Raw genomic sequence first — 16,923 nt, forward strand, 5'->3', positions numbered from 1 at the left:
GTGTAGCCCTTCAAAGAGACAGAAAAATCCACATGATTATGTTCTTGATCAACAAGCAATAGATAGGGAAAATTAAAAGACAACTGAGGAAAGAGGATTTTGTATTTTTTAAGATATGTATTGTACATTTTTCCTTTATACATGCATAGCAATTGGAAAGGTGACTTCTGATAGCTCATGGGCCGTATACCTGAAAGCAGTCGTTGCAACTAAATTAAAAATCTGGCAAGGACTTTCCTTTGACAGGATGATACATTTTTCCCTAAAAAATAAAATAAAACAAAAGCGAAAGTATGAGTACTGACAGAGGAACATTCAAAAACACTTAAAGTCTTAGGGGAGAAAAATATCTGTAAAGATGATTAATGATTATCAGGCATAAAATAAGTGTTTTTAAGCTCTGTCAACTTTGCTTTTCTAATGAGGACTTAACTGCTCCTCAACTAAAGCTTTTATCCAAGCTGTGTTTTGTATTTCACTTAATCAATGCTTTGTATAGAGACAGTTACCATCATCATAACCTTTCAGTTCTTGTGTTTTGGCATCTCACAGATTTCGTATGCAAGTTGGGGGCTCAAGGGAAGCACATTTAACTGAAATGTCCAAGTACAATTTAGTGTGTGATGTAGGGTTATAGAACTCCTCTCAGACTTGCTTATTGTTGCAAAGAGAGCCTTTGTAATTACTGGGGGATTATGGCAGAATATGAAAGACCTTGAAAGCAGCTTTCGTGAGGATCAGGAATGTGTTCTGCACAACCTCTGAAACAATCAGCTAGAGTAGTGAAGCAGAAGTATATTAAAATGTGAAGAGTTCACTGAAAAGGTCCTGATAGAAACACCCAATTAAAGAAATAAAAACTGATATTTCAGCTTGTGAAAGGTTTTCACTTTGGTAAGAAAAAAGAGCCTTAGGAGGATGGGAAATGATATGACAATACAAATACAGTGGCTTCTTCTTTTTTCTAACCAACAAAAGTAACAAAATTTAAGTTTAATGTTATATAATTAAGAAGAATCAAATTGAAGTTATTGTACTGGTACGCTGCCCAAATCATTATGCAAGATTGAGACCAAGAACCCAGGAATAATTGATTTTCTTTTTTTCACACTTACAAATTAGTGAAAATTTTTGGATAAGAGTATGGTGCAACAGACCACCAAACTGTCATATTATATTAGCTTTAACTTCTTAATTGGGTTTCTTTAATTATTTTTTTAGTCACAAAGGATCACTGTATGGTTTTTAAGGTTATTCCTCACCAAAAATGTCTCCATATTTTTTATCTATTTTTCTGTATATAGCAGTATATTTTTACTTTATCCTTCTCTATTTCAGAGTTAAACAACAGCAAAAGCAATACAATGCTAAAAATCATCTGCCTAAGTATTGTTGGTGTGATTTTTGTTGATGTATGGGGTTTTTATTTCAGATAAAATCTTGTGCCTTATCATGAGGGTTCAGTCATAAACTTTCTTTTCTGTAATGGAAGCTGCCTTGCCTGGCACTGAGTTTTCTATTAATGCTTTTTTTTTTTTTTCTAAATGATACTGAAGTTGAAGCAGATTTAGGTGAATTATCATTCAGTAGTGAGCAGGTAGAAAAATCATGCAGTGCTTTTGGAAAATTACATCTGTGAATTTAGCTAATACAGTTGTGAACTGTAAGTAATTAGCAAAACCTGAATCTTTTCCAGTTTGCGTATTGAATGCTTTAAGATATTTTCACTTTATAAGTATTTCTGAATAACATGATGATAAACACTTTTTGTTATGATTTGTTCGGTGTTTTTGCTACAGTTTGATCCATAACACATTAAAAAATATTTGAAGCCCATTTTGCAATATTTTTCTTATGTAAAATACTTATTATGTAGTTGAAACAAAATTCTACAAATGCGTCAGGTTATCCTTTATGTGAAAGTACCTTTAGATCACTGTATATTTGTAAGAAACCTGGTACAATAGCCAAGAAAATCCAAATAACAATTCCCACCATTACCAACATTGACACCTGCTCCAACTGTCAGTCATAAGAGGATGATCTTCCCCATAATACCTCCTGTTTACATATCTCAGCTAAAACCAACATTAATGTTATTAGCACACAACACTTTTCAGTAATTCTTCATTTTACATTACTCATCTAAAATACTCTCATAAAGCAGATTTTTTTTTTTTTTTGAGTCAGTTGAAAATTAGGAATTTCCAAAACTAAAACTTAATTCCCCTTCCCCCAAGACATTTAATTAAAAAATGTATGAACTTCTTAACTGGAAAAGATGTTTCACTTTTTTTGTAAATGCTGAGGGGAGAATCTAACATGGGAATCATATAAAGTTAGACTTCCCACAAGAAACAAAATTTATGCAAATGAACATGTTCATTGGCAAAAAGCTAGACTGAAAAAAGTATATATAATTTACTCTTGTTGTTAACTGGAAAATTTGAGAATATTTTATTATTTTTGCCTGCACTCATATTTTGAAAAAAAAGTGCTGTGTGAAAGCATTAAGAATTAAATATTGACTGTGTGTGCTTTGAGAGGCCAGCAGGCAATGTTACTGTGCAGGAGTGGCTTAAGAATGCCTAAGAATGACCATTTCTGAATATGTAACATTTATTTATTAGGCAAATTAAAATATTGGAGTAATTTTATTAAGCTGTTTCTAGTTTAAGTTTTCAACTTCACCATCCTTTTCCTGTTGAAATCCACACTGTGTTTAAAAGATTTACATCCAGTCAACTTGCTGTTAATATCCCTGAAATTTCTGAATGCTGTGAGAAAAACATGAAGGCTTTAGTAGAGAAATATTAACAATGAAAGAAAAATAAGATTTAAATACTATAAGTGAATATTGCTTTATTCAAATATAAACAACCACAAAAGTCTTTATCTAATTTTCAGGTAAGCAAATGAATCCTTAGATCAGTGTTGATGGCAAATACTTAGGAATTCAGGTTTAATTTTCTGTTATTCAATAAAATTATTAAGTTTCTCATAAAATAGACTCAAATGTGTGTTTGGAGACCCTATATAATAAATGAAATATAAAATACTGTATTTAAATAGGAGGCTGACAACAATATAAAAAATAGGAAAATACTAGTTCTAGATAAACTATACTGAATTCCTTTGTGTCAAGATATGATCTCCAAAAAAAAAGAAAAAAGCATGATCATTCCTTTCTTATAAAAAGTATGATGAATATACTCTGAACAATTTAAAATGTTGACTTCCTACTATAATATTTCTGTCTCATCCCACAGAATTTTAGAATGTAATTCATAGAACAGTTCTTAAATGGCAGTTAATCTTAACTCCACAAGGATTACTCTGTATATGTACACTATATGTACACAGCAGCTTCATACATGCAAAAAAATTTAATGCATGTAGTTTATGCATTTAAATGCATTTAAAGTCTTTAATTAGGAGTCTAATCTGAGCCTGCAAGGAAGACAATGTTGTTTTGCATTAACTATCTGAATATAACTCTCGTGGATAAATTAATTGCTAGCAATTTAAAAAGCTGTCAAAATTCAAACTGAATTTGTGATGGCTTTATTTTTTGGGTTTGGAACAGGAATAGATTCACAAAACTACTAGTGAAGAGATAACAACTGTTTCTCTTCTTCATCTTCCCATCTCCACCCACTCACCTCTACCCCCGTGAAGTTGAAGATGTCACCATATGTTTTTTAATGCAATAAATCCTATATATAGACTATGTTTCAACCCCTTCCCCTGACTGAGATTTAAACCTTTATTTTCTACCTTCCAGGGGAATCAACTAACCACTGGATATCCTACAGGGGTATGCTCTCACCTGAACTATATGAACTGCTACTTTGACCGAGCAGTGTGCCTCCCAAGTGAATTCTTTAACCACCAGACCAAAGAGTCATTCTCTCTCTTTGACTCAGTATTTAAATAATCCATGCAGAACAGCTTTTTCCATGGGGATCGAGAGAAGCCAATTATAGATTTCTCACTGGTTTAAGAACTCTTTTGGGAAAGTGAAAATGTGGGTTCAAGAATGTGCAGACAAGGTCTTGAACCTGATTGTCCCACATTGTATATCAGATGAGGCCCTAACCGCAGAGCTATTGAATAAGTGAAGAGAGGGGGGATTCTCTTTACTTCCATGAATGATTTACAAAGAGCGTGTAAGCCTAATCTTTCATTTCCAGTTCTTTAGTTTTCTGTTTAAATAGCTTCTGCAGAGTTGCCTATGTCTCTGGCAAGTATACAAATTAATGACTGGAGAAAAATGCTACTTTTGGGAACATAGAAGGATAATTCTTCCCCACATTTGTTGTTTCTAAATATTTTCTGACTATTTCAGTCAGTTCCAAATCAAATCAAAATATGGTTTTCTTTGTCCCTGAATGTTGAAGTGACTTCAATTTTAGTTGAAGTGTAGAGACATTGTAGAAGTGGTGGAAGATGCCTGGGTTTTTTTCAATACCCTTTTTTTTAAAAAAAAAAAAAAAACACCTGATAACTATTTACATGATACTTAAAGCCCTCTCTCAGATACTTCCATGTGTCCTAACGCTTCCCAGTTTAAGAACCTGTACTGAGCTGAACTAGCATACCTCTGTTAAGAAGTAGAACTTGCTGGCCACAAGTGCTTACTTCAATTCAGACATAAGGATCAATACAAAAGAAACACTGACCATCTACCTTTTACAGTGCCAATGGATGTAAGGAAAAGCCAGAACAAAGTATAGGCTTTTGGGTTTTTTTAAATGGGTAAAAATCAAGATAGAAAAAACTTACCTGCAAAGGTCAGCTGTTGATCTCTTGCAGGAAAATGTCTCAGTAGTGGTGTACAGTTGCAGAATAGATTGTCAAATATTGCAAATCTCTACAGAGTCACACAGAAGGTTTGTTGGCACCAATTGTGAAACCCAGAGTTCTGGAGTCCTAGTTTAGTGAATGATTTTCCCTTCCTTTAGAACTGTAATAAAGGACAAGAATGGTAACGTGCATTTCCTTACCTAGAAAGAACACTTGGTGTTAATCTTGATTTCCCAAGCTTTTACTTGACTTCAGTGGAGTAATGGTCAAGAACACAATCTCCTTCATTCTCCAAGAGATATACACTAGAATGATCGTGACACAAGCCAAATAACCAAATCTAGTTCCCTAAATCTTTGTGCCTAGTTTTTTTCAGCTCTCCCTTTCAGAAGTTTACCCAGGAAAACAAAGAAATCCATTCCTTTTTTTATTACACGTATTCACAGAGATCCACCATGCATTTCATGGGGGAAGGGAATATTCTCTGTTCATTAAGAAGGTGGTTATACCTTAGCAGGTGTTTAGGCAGCCCTACTGCCCTCACTTTAAATCAGGAGACAGTTTTGAAATAGATTTGTGTTTCTTGTGCTTTTTTATTAAATGCCGATAGGAAATGTACTTGAACTCAGAGTTGTTCATATGTGTCATTTCTCCCAAAGTAATGCATTTTTCTGGAAGACTTCTAACCAGAACACCAAAGATAGCAACATTCTTTCCAGAAGAGTCAGGTGTATTTGCTAACTCTTACTTTGTTGCTTTGTTGACCTTTTCACAAAAATATATAGTGCATTGTTCAAGCAAAAGCTATTGCTAATAGAACATTCTGAATTCTATTTTTAATTAGTCATCTTTCTTGATAATGCTGGATCTTCTTAGTCCAGAAAACTAAAACTAGTTTCCATTATGGAGAAGTTGGGATATTTCAGCCATTGTTTTATTTTTAAGACTGACTATTATTTCTGAACTACAGAAGTAAAAACAATCATAAAATATAAATAATTTCTGTTACATAATAAACAGTCTTTATTTCTTTCCTCTGACTGGCACATTCTTAGATTTAAACTGTGTGTTAAAAATTATAAGAAGAATTTTGATAATAATTCTTATGTGTGTTCTGTTTTGTCTCTAAGAATCTTCTCTTCCTTTACTGATTTCACAAAATAAGAAAGAATTAATTTAGCAGTATTCAAAACAAGCGTCCAAGATACAAATCTTTAAAGTGGTTCTCCATTCATATAAAGCAGATGCAAGTATGAAGCTTTAGCACATGAACAAACTCTGCACTGCGTGCAGGGTTTGATGAAACCTGTAACCCGTGAGATCAGCATGGCAGGCAAACCTGGGTGTGTTTCTTCTGTCCTGCTCAGTCAGCAAAGTAGGTGAGCTAACTGGCAGCAGCAACCAGATGCAAGGTTAACAGAAACAAAGGAGGACATGGAGCTGGAGGCAGCATAAAGTCAATTTTTGCAGTGAGTTTAGTTGTTTTTTTTTTCACCACCACAAAATTTCTTTTAAGGCATCCCTCAGCCTTAGCTTGTGTCTCTCAAGATTTCCTGCAGTTAACTCCCACCTGGTACACAGTTTGTATTCTGTATCAAATCTGTGTCTTCCAACCTAAGTCATGCACTGGCATTGTTCAGGTAAAACTTTCCTCAATGACAATTGTCAGCTGAAATTGTTTTTTTTCATCTTGTATCAGAAGACTAAAATTTATACTCAGGAACTTTAAAAAAAGCAAAAAACAAGCAACAAAAGCAAAACAAAAAAAATATAAGACTTTAAACAAACTTCACATTGAAACTCTTGAAAACATGAGAATGTTCTCTGGCTTATTTTTCTCAAAACCAAGGCAAATCTCAAGAATGAAAATGAAAATATGAAATAATAAATAATAGGGCTAAAGTATGCTTTTTCACAAAATGTATGTGAAGCACATAGAAAATTATAATTATTTGTTCTTCATAATACATTTTAAAAAATGTATTACTTGTCTTAGTATTAGTTGACCAGGTGCCTTTACTTTTTTGCTTTAGGGCCCATGTTTTGGATGTGATGGAGCCTTATGCATTTCTCGAGTTTCATGGCGATTAATAGATGAAGTTATTCTCCAATTAAATTAATGATATTTTCCAAAATGAGTTTCCAATCCCATAAATATGAAACAGTTGGAATAATAACACTCAGTGCTTGAGTTAGCTTTTCATTTATGGACTACTGAAGTATGTTGAAGTACATAGATGTTTATTTTCTGTGAAATTGTTTAGATTCAACAGAAGTTCACATTCACTTAAAGTCTTGCTCAAACAGTAAATTATTTCAGTCTCAAACAAGAAAGTGGGAGTATATGACAAATGCAACTTTAATGAAGTATTTCCAACTAGGCATTTAAAGTGGTTTATATAAGGCAGACAAATAGTCATCCTTTCTAGAACTGATATACTGCTGTTAAAATCATGAATATTTTTATTTTGTACTTGCCCTTTTTCTTTTTCCTATAAAAGTGGGGCAGAATCCACATTCACCTTGAGTGTAGAACTGAATCTTCCTATTACATATTCCCTGCCTGGATGTCACACAAGGGCCACTTAAGTCACATCAGCACCAGTCAGAGATGTTCAGAAACACTTCTGAGTGCTTTAATTGTTCATCAAGACCTAACCCTTTGAACATTGCTTTAAGGCATATTGGCTCTGCTCTTGAGTCACTGAAGCAAAATTGGAGCATCTGGATGCAGTGTCAAAATAGCCCAGGGAGCGCCAGTGCAGCACCCAAGTGGATAATCTCAACACAGAAGACAAACACTGCATTAGCGATTGCCGGAAGGCTACAGTTCATCTTCCTCTGAAATACAATACAAGAAAAGTTAAAGGATGATACTTTTTTCTTTGTATCTTCTGTTGTGTGAACAAAGAATCAAGCTGTGTTTTGATGTTTTATCAAGTGTTTGGCAGCATTTTCAATCTTTGTTTGCCCTACTAATCCACTGATTTTTCTTTTCTTTGGACAAAGCAATGAATGTTTTTTTACAGTTTATGCTGTATTGGATATGTTAGTGCTAAAGAATGAATCCAGTGATGATGTTGCCTTTGAATCAAAGTAGAGAAAGAAAAAGTATGATAATCTTTTAGTTGCCTATTAGTACTACAAAATCTAATTATACCCTCTTTACTTGTACTTAATATTTTTATAATTCTGTTACCTATGTGAAATAATATTTTTTGCTTTGTTTGCTTTCACAGATGGCAGCAAAACCGCATTCCATTGGTTGAAAAGAGCATTGTAAGTAACCATATTTTGTTTTTCCTGTTGAATTAGGCATCACATTTTAGTTTTCTAAATCTAATAAAATTTTGTCGTATGGATAAAACTGACTTCTTCCTTGAAAACTGGTGAACAATTAATACTCTGTGAGAGCCTGTGAGACATCTGGCATGTGGATACAGATACAATTCCCAAGCCAGATTTCTTTTGCCATCGGCAAGAATAGTTTATGTAAGGCTTAGGCCAACAGGTCAAGAAATATAAATGCAGAAGCATGCTAAACATACCACCTGACATCAGGCTTTTCCTGGAACATGGTTGATCTGTAGAGTGCAGACCAGAATGAATACTGGAGTGCAAAACTGGGGCACAGCAGCATATACAATCTGTTTCCTGACTTCCTGTTTTTCTGACCATGCATCTAAGATTTTATTCATGTATGTGTAGAAGTGAATCTAAATACAATCAGAAGCATAAGACTGATTTGATGATTTACTATTTTTATTTGATTCAGATAATGCATTCAGGTTGCATTTTATATATATGTGCATAGAAGAACATATATATATACAGTAAAATAATTTCTGCACTGATAATTAAAAAAATCTCTGGTAAGCACTGTGCTTCACACCACCATTCAAACTATTCACACTACTCTTCTAAATACATTAACAAAATATATTCCATTTGGAACATGTCAAGTAAATGGGTAACACTTTTTCTAGCATGTCTAGCTGCCATTAATTTAGTTAGTATTCATTGTAATTACACTCATCATAATGAATTCATTTAGTATTAATGTGAATATTATACAACTTTTTAGACAATCCATTATAATTCAGCAATAATTAATGTACATATTAAATGAAGTGTTACTACTTAGTGCTATGATAAAGCCATGTTGTTTCATTTGAAAAGCTTTAGAGGAAGTTACGTTTAATCTCATTGGTATTCCAATTGTTGCCAGGAGATATTTTTCAATGGCAAAGGGCAATTCTTCTTGGGAGACTTGTTAACTTTTCAGTGAGATTCCATGTTTGCACTTGTCTACTGATTCACTTACAAGATACTGGCATTTGTAGCAAGATACTTAATGGACATGATAATGCAAAAAACTCATTGAACTATTCTAAAAGCATAAAAGATTTCTGACATTTCAGACAGTATCCAATAAAAGATGCCAGAGTTTATAAGTGAAGTCCTGTAGCACTTACATTTTATGATTCTTCTTCCCTTCTGTCCTCCAAGAGTAATCCAAAACTGAGAAGCAAGTATTTTAAATGTATCACACATCAACAGTATTAGGTGCCTCAAAGGCATCCATGCCTACTTCAGGCAGCTGCCTAAAAGTAATGACTAGGGGAAACATAGCAAAAGAAGAATGCCCATATTCGTTTAGGGTAAGAATTTTCTGGACAGCATCCTGTCTCTGGGCAGTCATTATAAATATATGCCCAGGGAAGGGTAAGAACTAGAAGTAGATTCCCCAGCCTCCAGCAGTTTTAGCTGATGAAATTTCATTGGGTGTATGTGGTTTCTAAAGATCAAAATTTTGTCATATTTTGGTTCCCTGAATATATTCCCACAAACCTATTTAGGTCTTAGAACAAGTATTAGTTGCATGGGTTTACTACCCTGTTCATTTAGTACATTAAGAACTTTTTGTTGTTGTTGTTTTGAATGTGATTTCTTCTATCTTAATTTGAATCTACATTGCATGGGATTTTATTGAGACAATCCATTCCTTTTATGGCACCAGTAATTTGTGAGCCTCATCTATATCCTTCTGTGGAGATGGTCTTTGCAAGAGAAGTATCATACTCTGTATAGAAGCTGTTCATCTTTCTTGCTCTGTTTTGGGTTTTGCATGCTACTCATCACTTTTCAAAGTGTGAGAAGTTAGCAGGTTTATGCTATTTCAAAATCATTCCTTCAGCTTTTCCTTCTTAGTTTCTTACTGAATACCAATATTGAATGGTTATGCAGCTATAGGGTCATTTCTCCCTGGTGACTGTAACTCCAGGCCCACTATGTTAAATTTCCCACCTTCCCTTACCCTCTCTTGTGTATCACTTTACATTTATTTGCAGGGCATTTATTCTGCCATTGTTTTTCCCTATCACTCAGGCTTGTGACTACAGGATTTCTGGAATTCTACACTGTCTGTCCTTGTCCTGGCTAACCCAAATAACTCCAATCAGGAACATTTTTCAACCACCTTCATCCCTCTTGCCAAATTGTTTATGAATGTTGAACAGCACAGGCCCTACAAAAACTCTTTGAAAAAGTCCAGCAGCAATGTCTCACAATTTCAGGAACTGAATCTTTCCTCTCTACTACTTTGCTTTTAAAGTCTCAGTTATACATGCTTACCTTCTTACTTTTTATAATAGCCTTTGTTGAGAAACTCTAAGAAAAACCTTCTGCAAATCCAAGGCAGACTCCTACTGAGCAACTCCAGGCAACAAAATCACATTCATGTGTCTGTTGAATGAGAAATTGCTTCAGTAGGTCAACAAAGGAATAATTTCCTTTACAAAAGCCACCTTCACTTGTCCAAGATATAGCATATTTATGAAAGTCCAACTTCAAGTTTGTATTATAGTTTATACTGACTTAACCAATATGGACTTCAGTGTATTTAGGTCTGACAAAAGATACTTTTCTTTATATCTGCTTTTTAAATTTTACATTAATTCTTTTTTCACTGCAGTTACATTTTACAGCTCTCAGTACCTGTTCAATTCTATCATTGCAATAGATGCATCCTCGCAAGTCAATAAGATATATAATTTATGAATTTCTTGTAACTGTTGAGTGAATACTATCTTTCTAATAATTTGTTACTATTCACTTTCTCATCACTTCCTTTCTCCAAGCTGATGTTCTCACTGAGAGTTATTAGGATACATTATTACACAGAAAGCAATCTTCACCTGTAGTTTTACAAAGTATGTCAATGCCATGCTAATTACTAAGAATTCAGGTTATCTATGAACTTCTGACTTTATTTCTGCTGATATGTTTGACCTATACATGTCTTTATTGTTCTCCTTCCTGTTGAATTTTACAGATCACACATTGGCTGGGCATTATTATTTATTATTTCACACTGAAAGGAAATGAATTTTGCAATAAAGTAGTGCATTGATGAAACACATGTTAATAGCTATGACATAGTTGCCCCTATGAGAGAGAAAATTAGAAACTATTTGGAACCACCCTAGATCTTTAAAAAAAGTTTTTATTTTTTCAGAATAATAAAAATATTTTAAAAAAAGGTTTTGTAAACTACCTTTTTTTCAATTGATGCATTAATAAGGAATTCAACCTCTTTAGTTAAAGTAGACCGGCACAGTCACTGCAAGCACTGCCGCTTGTTGAACTCAGCAGTTGTCACTTGTGAAGTGTTAATGTAATTTTTGTCCTCTTTTTGCGTGGCAATCTTTTCTGTCTTTCCAGTGTTGAAGTATCATTCTCCGTTTCTCAGGCAAAATCCGATCACCCAGTAGCTCGCTTCCTGCTCCTGTATAAAGGAGAGTGCAGCATTAAACTTGAAGTAGTTCAAATCAGGTCTAATTATGCTCAGACATGTAATCTTTAACATGTTTAAGGTTTGGTTTACTCAAGTAAACCAGATAGGTCTGTTCTCAGTACTGCTTTTGCTATTGTTGTATACCTTCGAGGTTTCAGTGTCATCAAGCCCGTTTCTGTTTAGATATGACCTTAGACCTCCTCTGTGGAAGTCTGCTAATTCTTTCTTACAGGCTAATAATACTTAGTTAAAAGTAGTCATGTCTACCTTGTCATTATTCCATAACATGCCATTAGAATTTTTTTTTATTAATTAATGATCCAAAGTATTTAGCTCCAGTTACTATTAGAGACTTACGGCCCTGTTTGCAGACATACTGAACTCCAGTGGTTGAAATGAAAGGGAGGTATTGACTCAAAATTGCTGTAGATACACCATTGCTAACACATAAAGCCAATGGTCAATGTTTTCTAAAATGTTTAAACCTTTCATTCTGCTTTTGCTAAATAGATGGTATGCTATTTAAAACACTATTTTGTCTTTTTCTGTAGGGATGAATTCTGTTTCTGACTATCTTGATAAGCGGCCAAAAAAATTTAAAAGTTTCAACGACAAAATTAACAGCATTTTAATTTTTTTTTGTTGAAAAAATACCAATCTTTAGGAACAATTTAATGTTTTGTATTTCACACATACTTTGGGGGCATTCTCTATGCGGTTTGTACTACTGCTTATTTGGTGGCACAAATAGAAGTGCAAGCTATGCTCACTCCTACGTTTCTGGTATGGACTAGCTGAGATTGATAATGAGAAGGCTTTTCTTTTATCTGATGTGTTGATTTGTGTTTCTTCAGGCAATAATGCTTTCTTTTTTTATTTTTTTTTTAAGAGATACATGGTATTTGCTCATCTTGTTTCTATACGTTTGCAGATTTGATGTCACTATGCTGTTTGTTCAATAGTGCATTTTTCAACTTTTGCAACCTTTTAAGGTCTTTGTTCGTATTCACAGTTTTTCTTTTCATGACTGATTCTGGTGTTTCCCTAAGTACCTCTTCATAGTGGCTGTTCTGGAGCTGTCCTTGGGGGAAATGGGATTAATTCAGTGGAGATTGGTCTCTCAGTGGTACATCTGGTTCTTCTTTTACAATAGAAAGATGGAGAAATGCCTTGCATGAATGCTCATGAAAAGTTTTCTCATCGAAATATATGAATTCAGCTCTTAATCCAAATAAAATATCTTTAAACAGTGGTAGTCTTGAATCAATTTAATTGAAAGGAATTCTAAGGAGTCAGGTTCTGACTGGGATCCCAGCAAGGAGGATCAGATTGCAAGTTCCATGTTGTGTGCCCAGTCCTTGAGCATTCTTAGGGATTGTGTCCTATTGCTTTCACTTAAGCTTTGTTTTTCAAGATTAGGACCTATCTCAGTAAAGAAATTAAAAAATCAGTGCCTAAAGACACACATTCTAAGAGATATGCAATATTCCACACTTCAGCCCAGAGCCCTTTTCTGTAGTATTGTTTAAGCTCTCAGAAAAAATAGTATTTACAATGAGAACCTTTAACACCCTTTTACCATGTTTGCTGGCAGGCACTGATTTCATGCTAATGTGACAGCTAAGATTTTTGTGAGAGACCCTTTTATTTCTCTAAGAGAAGTGTTACACATTCTGAAAACCAGACAGATTTTTCTGGCCAGTGTCTCCTCACATTTGTGTCAGTAGGGATTTGCTGACTACTCAGATTATCTTTCACAGGATAGCACATGTCTATCTTTTACAGAAATGTTTATCATCCTTTTTGACATTTTTCTAAATAGTCATACTTTTTTAAAGAAATAAAACAGACTTTGTTGTTGTTTATAAATGTCTATGTAATGTTCCCCCAAAAAGCTGCCAGACATATAATGCAAGACATCAATTTAGGATGAGCTTGCATCCTAGCAAATCAAATTATATTTCTTAAAAAATACATTCACAATTGGCAGTAGACACTTCCTGGGGGGGAAAAAGAAAGTGAAATTACAATATTATAATCTAAAAGACAATGTTAGACGTGCTGATATGTTAAAGTAGCTCTGTTGTATTTCAACAACTGGAGGAAGTGTGTTAGGTTGTTATTAGCTTTTTTTTTTTCTCTAGTAAGGCCTATTTCTGTATCTATACATATAAACTATATTGTTTAACCATATACATGTGGTCAGACAGAAATTATCTTTCACACCAAACCTTTACTTTTTATGTAGTTCATCCTCATAAAGATTTTCAGTTTTGTATTTTTGAAATGCATAATTGCTCTTCTTTTATGCATTTGCCATTTCTTTAACCTATGTTGTAGTAGTTTCATGTGGCAATAATTGTATTAAAGGAAATCTTGATGTAGAATCTGAGTGGAAGAAAGTGGAAAAAGAAGAAATATATTACAACTATATTCCTGACTTTATTGAACAAGAAATGTAGCTTTGCTTCTTGGTTTGTGTGTTCCAAAGTTATTGTATTTGGGTCAAAGCAGAATTTACTAGAAGTAATTTCTGGGGTTTGGGGGCAAAATTCTAAAATCTTCTCTATTTTCTACAATAGTCTTTAAATGTCTTAATTGAGTAAAGTGAATATCTGAACCTCTTTTATTGTACATCCACCAATTATATTAATGTTTTTCTATTAAAAGTGATCAGTTCATTCTAATATTTAGTCACTTAAAGGGGCACAGAAGTATATGGAGCATTACAGTTAAATATCCCTATATATTTACAGGTAGAGAAATTTATTATTATTAATTATACTCTATTTATATTTCCAAAGGTCTTGCTCCTATAAGAGACACAGATTAAATTTCCCATTTGAATCAAAACTGATATTTGGAAGCCCTGTTTAATTTCATCTTAAAATGACTTTTTAGTTATGCAGTGTTTTCTGCCTGACTCTTTTTTAATTTTGAAGTGTTACATTTTTCAGAAACTGTAAATAATTTTCTGATTTACTGTTTGAGTCAGAGTAGACAGATTATTCCTTCTGTTTTCGCCCATATCTTCAATATTATATATTTTAATTCCTCAGTGCTGTGTCTGTAGTCAGTTATCTTTAAAAGTGAGATAAAATACTCTTACCTGTGATAACTGTGAATCAAAACCACCACGTTTCCTGTGTTTAGCAACTCTGCTGATTTTCTGGTTTGGATTTTTAAGAATTGTTCATTGAGCTAAACATTTTTCATAGATGATGGTGGCAGTTATCCATTGATCTGGGAATGGCTATGTTTCTTTCCTCTTTTTTTCAGTTATGTTTCTCACCAGGAGAGATTGTGAGAGAAAACATTTCATTTGGTATCAAATTCCCCCATTATTGAATTCTTACAACAGTACTCACCAAATTCCCCCATTATGAAGTTATTATAAGACTACTAATTCAAGCTCCAGGTCATTATGAAACTGTTCCTTTTACCTTGATGAGATAATATATCCTGAGCTATGGGTACAGAAAAATTCCTATTACACCTTGCTGCCATTTTTTGAAAGGCTTTTTTTTTTTTTACACTTATGTTTAGCTTATCTAGTATTGTGATTTGGAAATTAAAAGATCTACCAGGATTTTTAACCTATGAAACAAATTCAGTGACTACAAATATAACCTAGAAAATACCACCTGCTTCCTCAAGTTAGCATATTCATACTTGCTTACTGTTTTTTGTTTCAAGTGATGCATCTGTATCTGAAACTATTAGGATTTAGCTAAAACAGATACTTCAGAGGTGTCAAATGCATGAGGTGTTACTCTGCCACTCCTTGCTTAATGCATAGTTGTGTGTTCAAGCATAGCCCTCCTTCAGAATACTGTGGAGTGGAGCCTACCCTGTGGAAACACTTGAAAATGTAAAACTACCCAGAGGTTTCAAGCTTGCAGCAGTTATCACTCTTCAAAGCAGCCTCTGCCTCAGACTAGGGTACAAAACAAGTTGCTGGCAGTACAGTATTGTTTTGATTTGAATCCTCCAGCTCTAGTTCATATTTTTTCTTCTTTCATATGTTAAGTAGAGGTATGTATGACATTTTTGCAGAAGAAAGAGAATAGTATCGAAAAACCCTCTTGCAGTCAGCTTTGCAAACCTCTTAGAAAACTCATTTGTGATGGACGTCATCCTTTCATGCTTCCCTTGTTGAGACTGCTTTAAACAACAGTTTCATTTATATCCTAGCAAACTTTCACACCAATTCACAACATAATTAAATTAGACCCAGAAGTTCACTAGCCAAGCTAGGTCTGTCTTCAGAATTATCAAAGGAAAAATAAAATATTGCAAAGAAAGATTACTAGCTTTATAACTATTTTTTTCTAGAGTCAAAAACACACAAACCTCTTTCCAATTAGCTTTACATTTACAATGGTTCAATCGTTTTTTTTTACTGAAACATATATGATGAGGACAAACTGAACATTTCTTAAGAAACATGTCCATATTTATGCAGTTAAAAAATTGAAATAACTTCTTCCATTTCCTGTATTGCCCTCTAAGCCAGCTATAAGAAGATAAAAAGGAAATGGATGAAATTTCATGGTCATCACTGAAATACTTCCTTTTCTTCTGAGAGGCAGGAAGTAAACAACTAGGATTAACAGATGAGGGAGTTTCTGTTATATGTTATTAGTACTATTCTATTGACTCATTGAAATGAGAGAGTAGTAAAGCAATAACTGACCATATAATCAAAGTAAAATTCCCTGCTTTCTAAAATTTGACAAATTCAGTGTAATTTCTTTTATAATACAATTGCATTAAAACATATGCAAAATATGTAGATAACAAGTCTGATGGAGAAAGAACTGTTCTCTGCATGCTTCTCCCCTTTTTTAATGATTCTAGATTCTGTTCACACTTCTACTTAGTAATGGTAATAGAAAATACAAATACAATGGGAAACTTCTTTCTTACAAAGTTAAACACATATATAGTGGACTTGAGGTTTAAGTTACTTTAGCCTCTGGGAGCAATTAACCTGCTTTATCTTATTCTTGATGAGCAAAGCTACTAGTGATGAAAGGATATGAAAAGAAAAAAAAAAGAGCTCAAATGATGGCCTCCTATCCAGTGTTCTTTTTTACAGAAAATACCAAACTATTGTCTGAAATTTTTTTCCTGCATCTCTCTAAAGATAAATTACTACACCACAAATTGCTGTAAACTATGCCCAGAGATAACAAATTCATAAAAACTCCTTAAATGTTGCCAGTTCCAAAAAATAACTTCAAATTGAATATTCTTGACAGTGACATAAACTTGGTTCAAATGTTGCTGCTCTGTTATAGTAACTGAGATGTAATAAT

General features: G+C 33.7%; 1 protein-coding gene across 24 annotated transcripts in view; it reads left to right on the forward strand.

The window, feature by feature from the left end:
* The window catches only part of TENM3 (teneurin transmembrane protein 3), a 1,290,895-nt gene that overhangs the window by 418,367 nt on the left and 855,605 nt on the right, over nt 1-16,923 (forward strand). For all 24 annotated transcript variants that reach the window (XM_064417780.1, XM_064417778.1, XM_064417776.1 and 21 more), the window contains one exon: nt 8,046-8,085. The gene's annotated coding sequence lies outside the window, so the exon portion shown is untranslated. The remainder of the gene's footprint in view (nt 1-8,045; nt 8,086-16,923) is intronic.

Source organism: Passer domesticus, chromosome 4, assembly GCF_036417665.1.
Source record: "Passer domesticus isolate bPasDom1 chromosome 4, bPasDom1.hap1, whole genome shotgun sequence".
NCBI classification, from domain to species: domain Eukaryota; kingdom Metazoa; phylum Chordata; class Aves; order Passeriformes; family Passeridae; genus Passer; species Passer domesticus.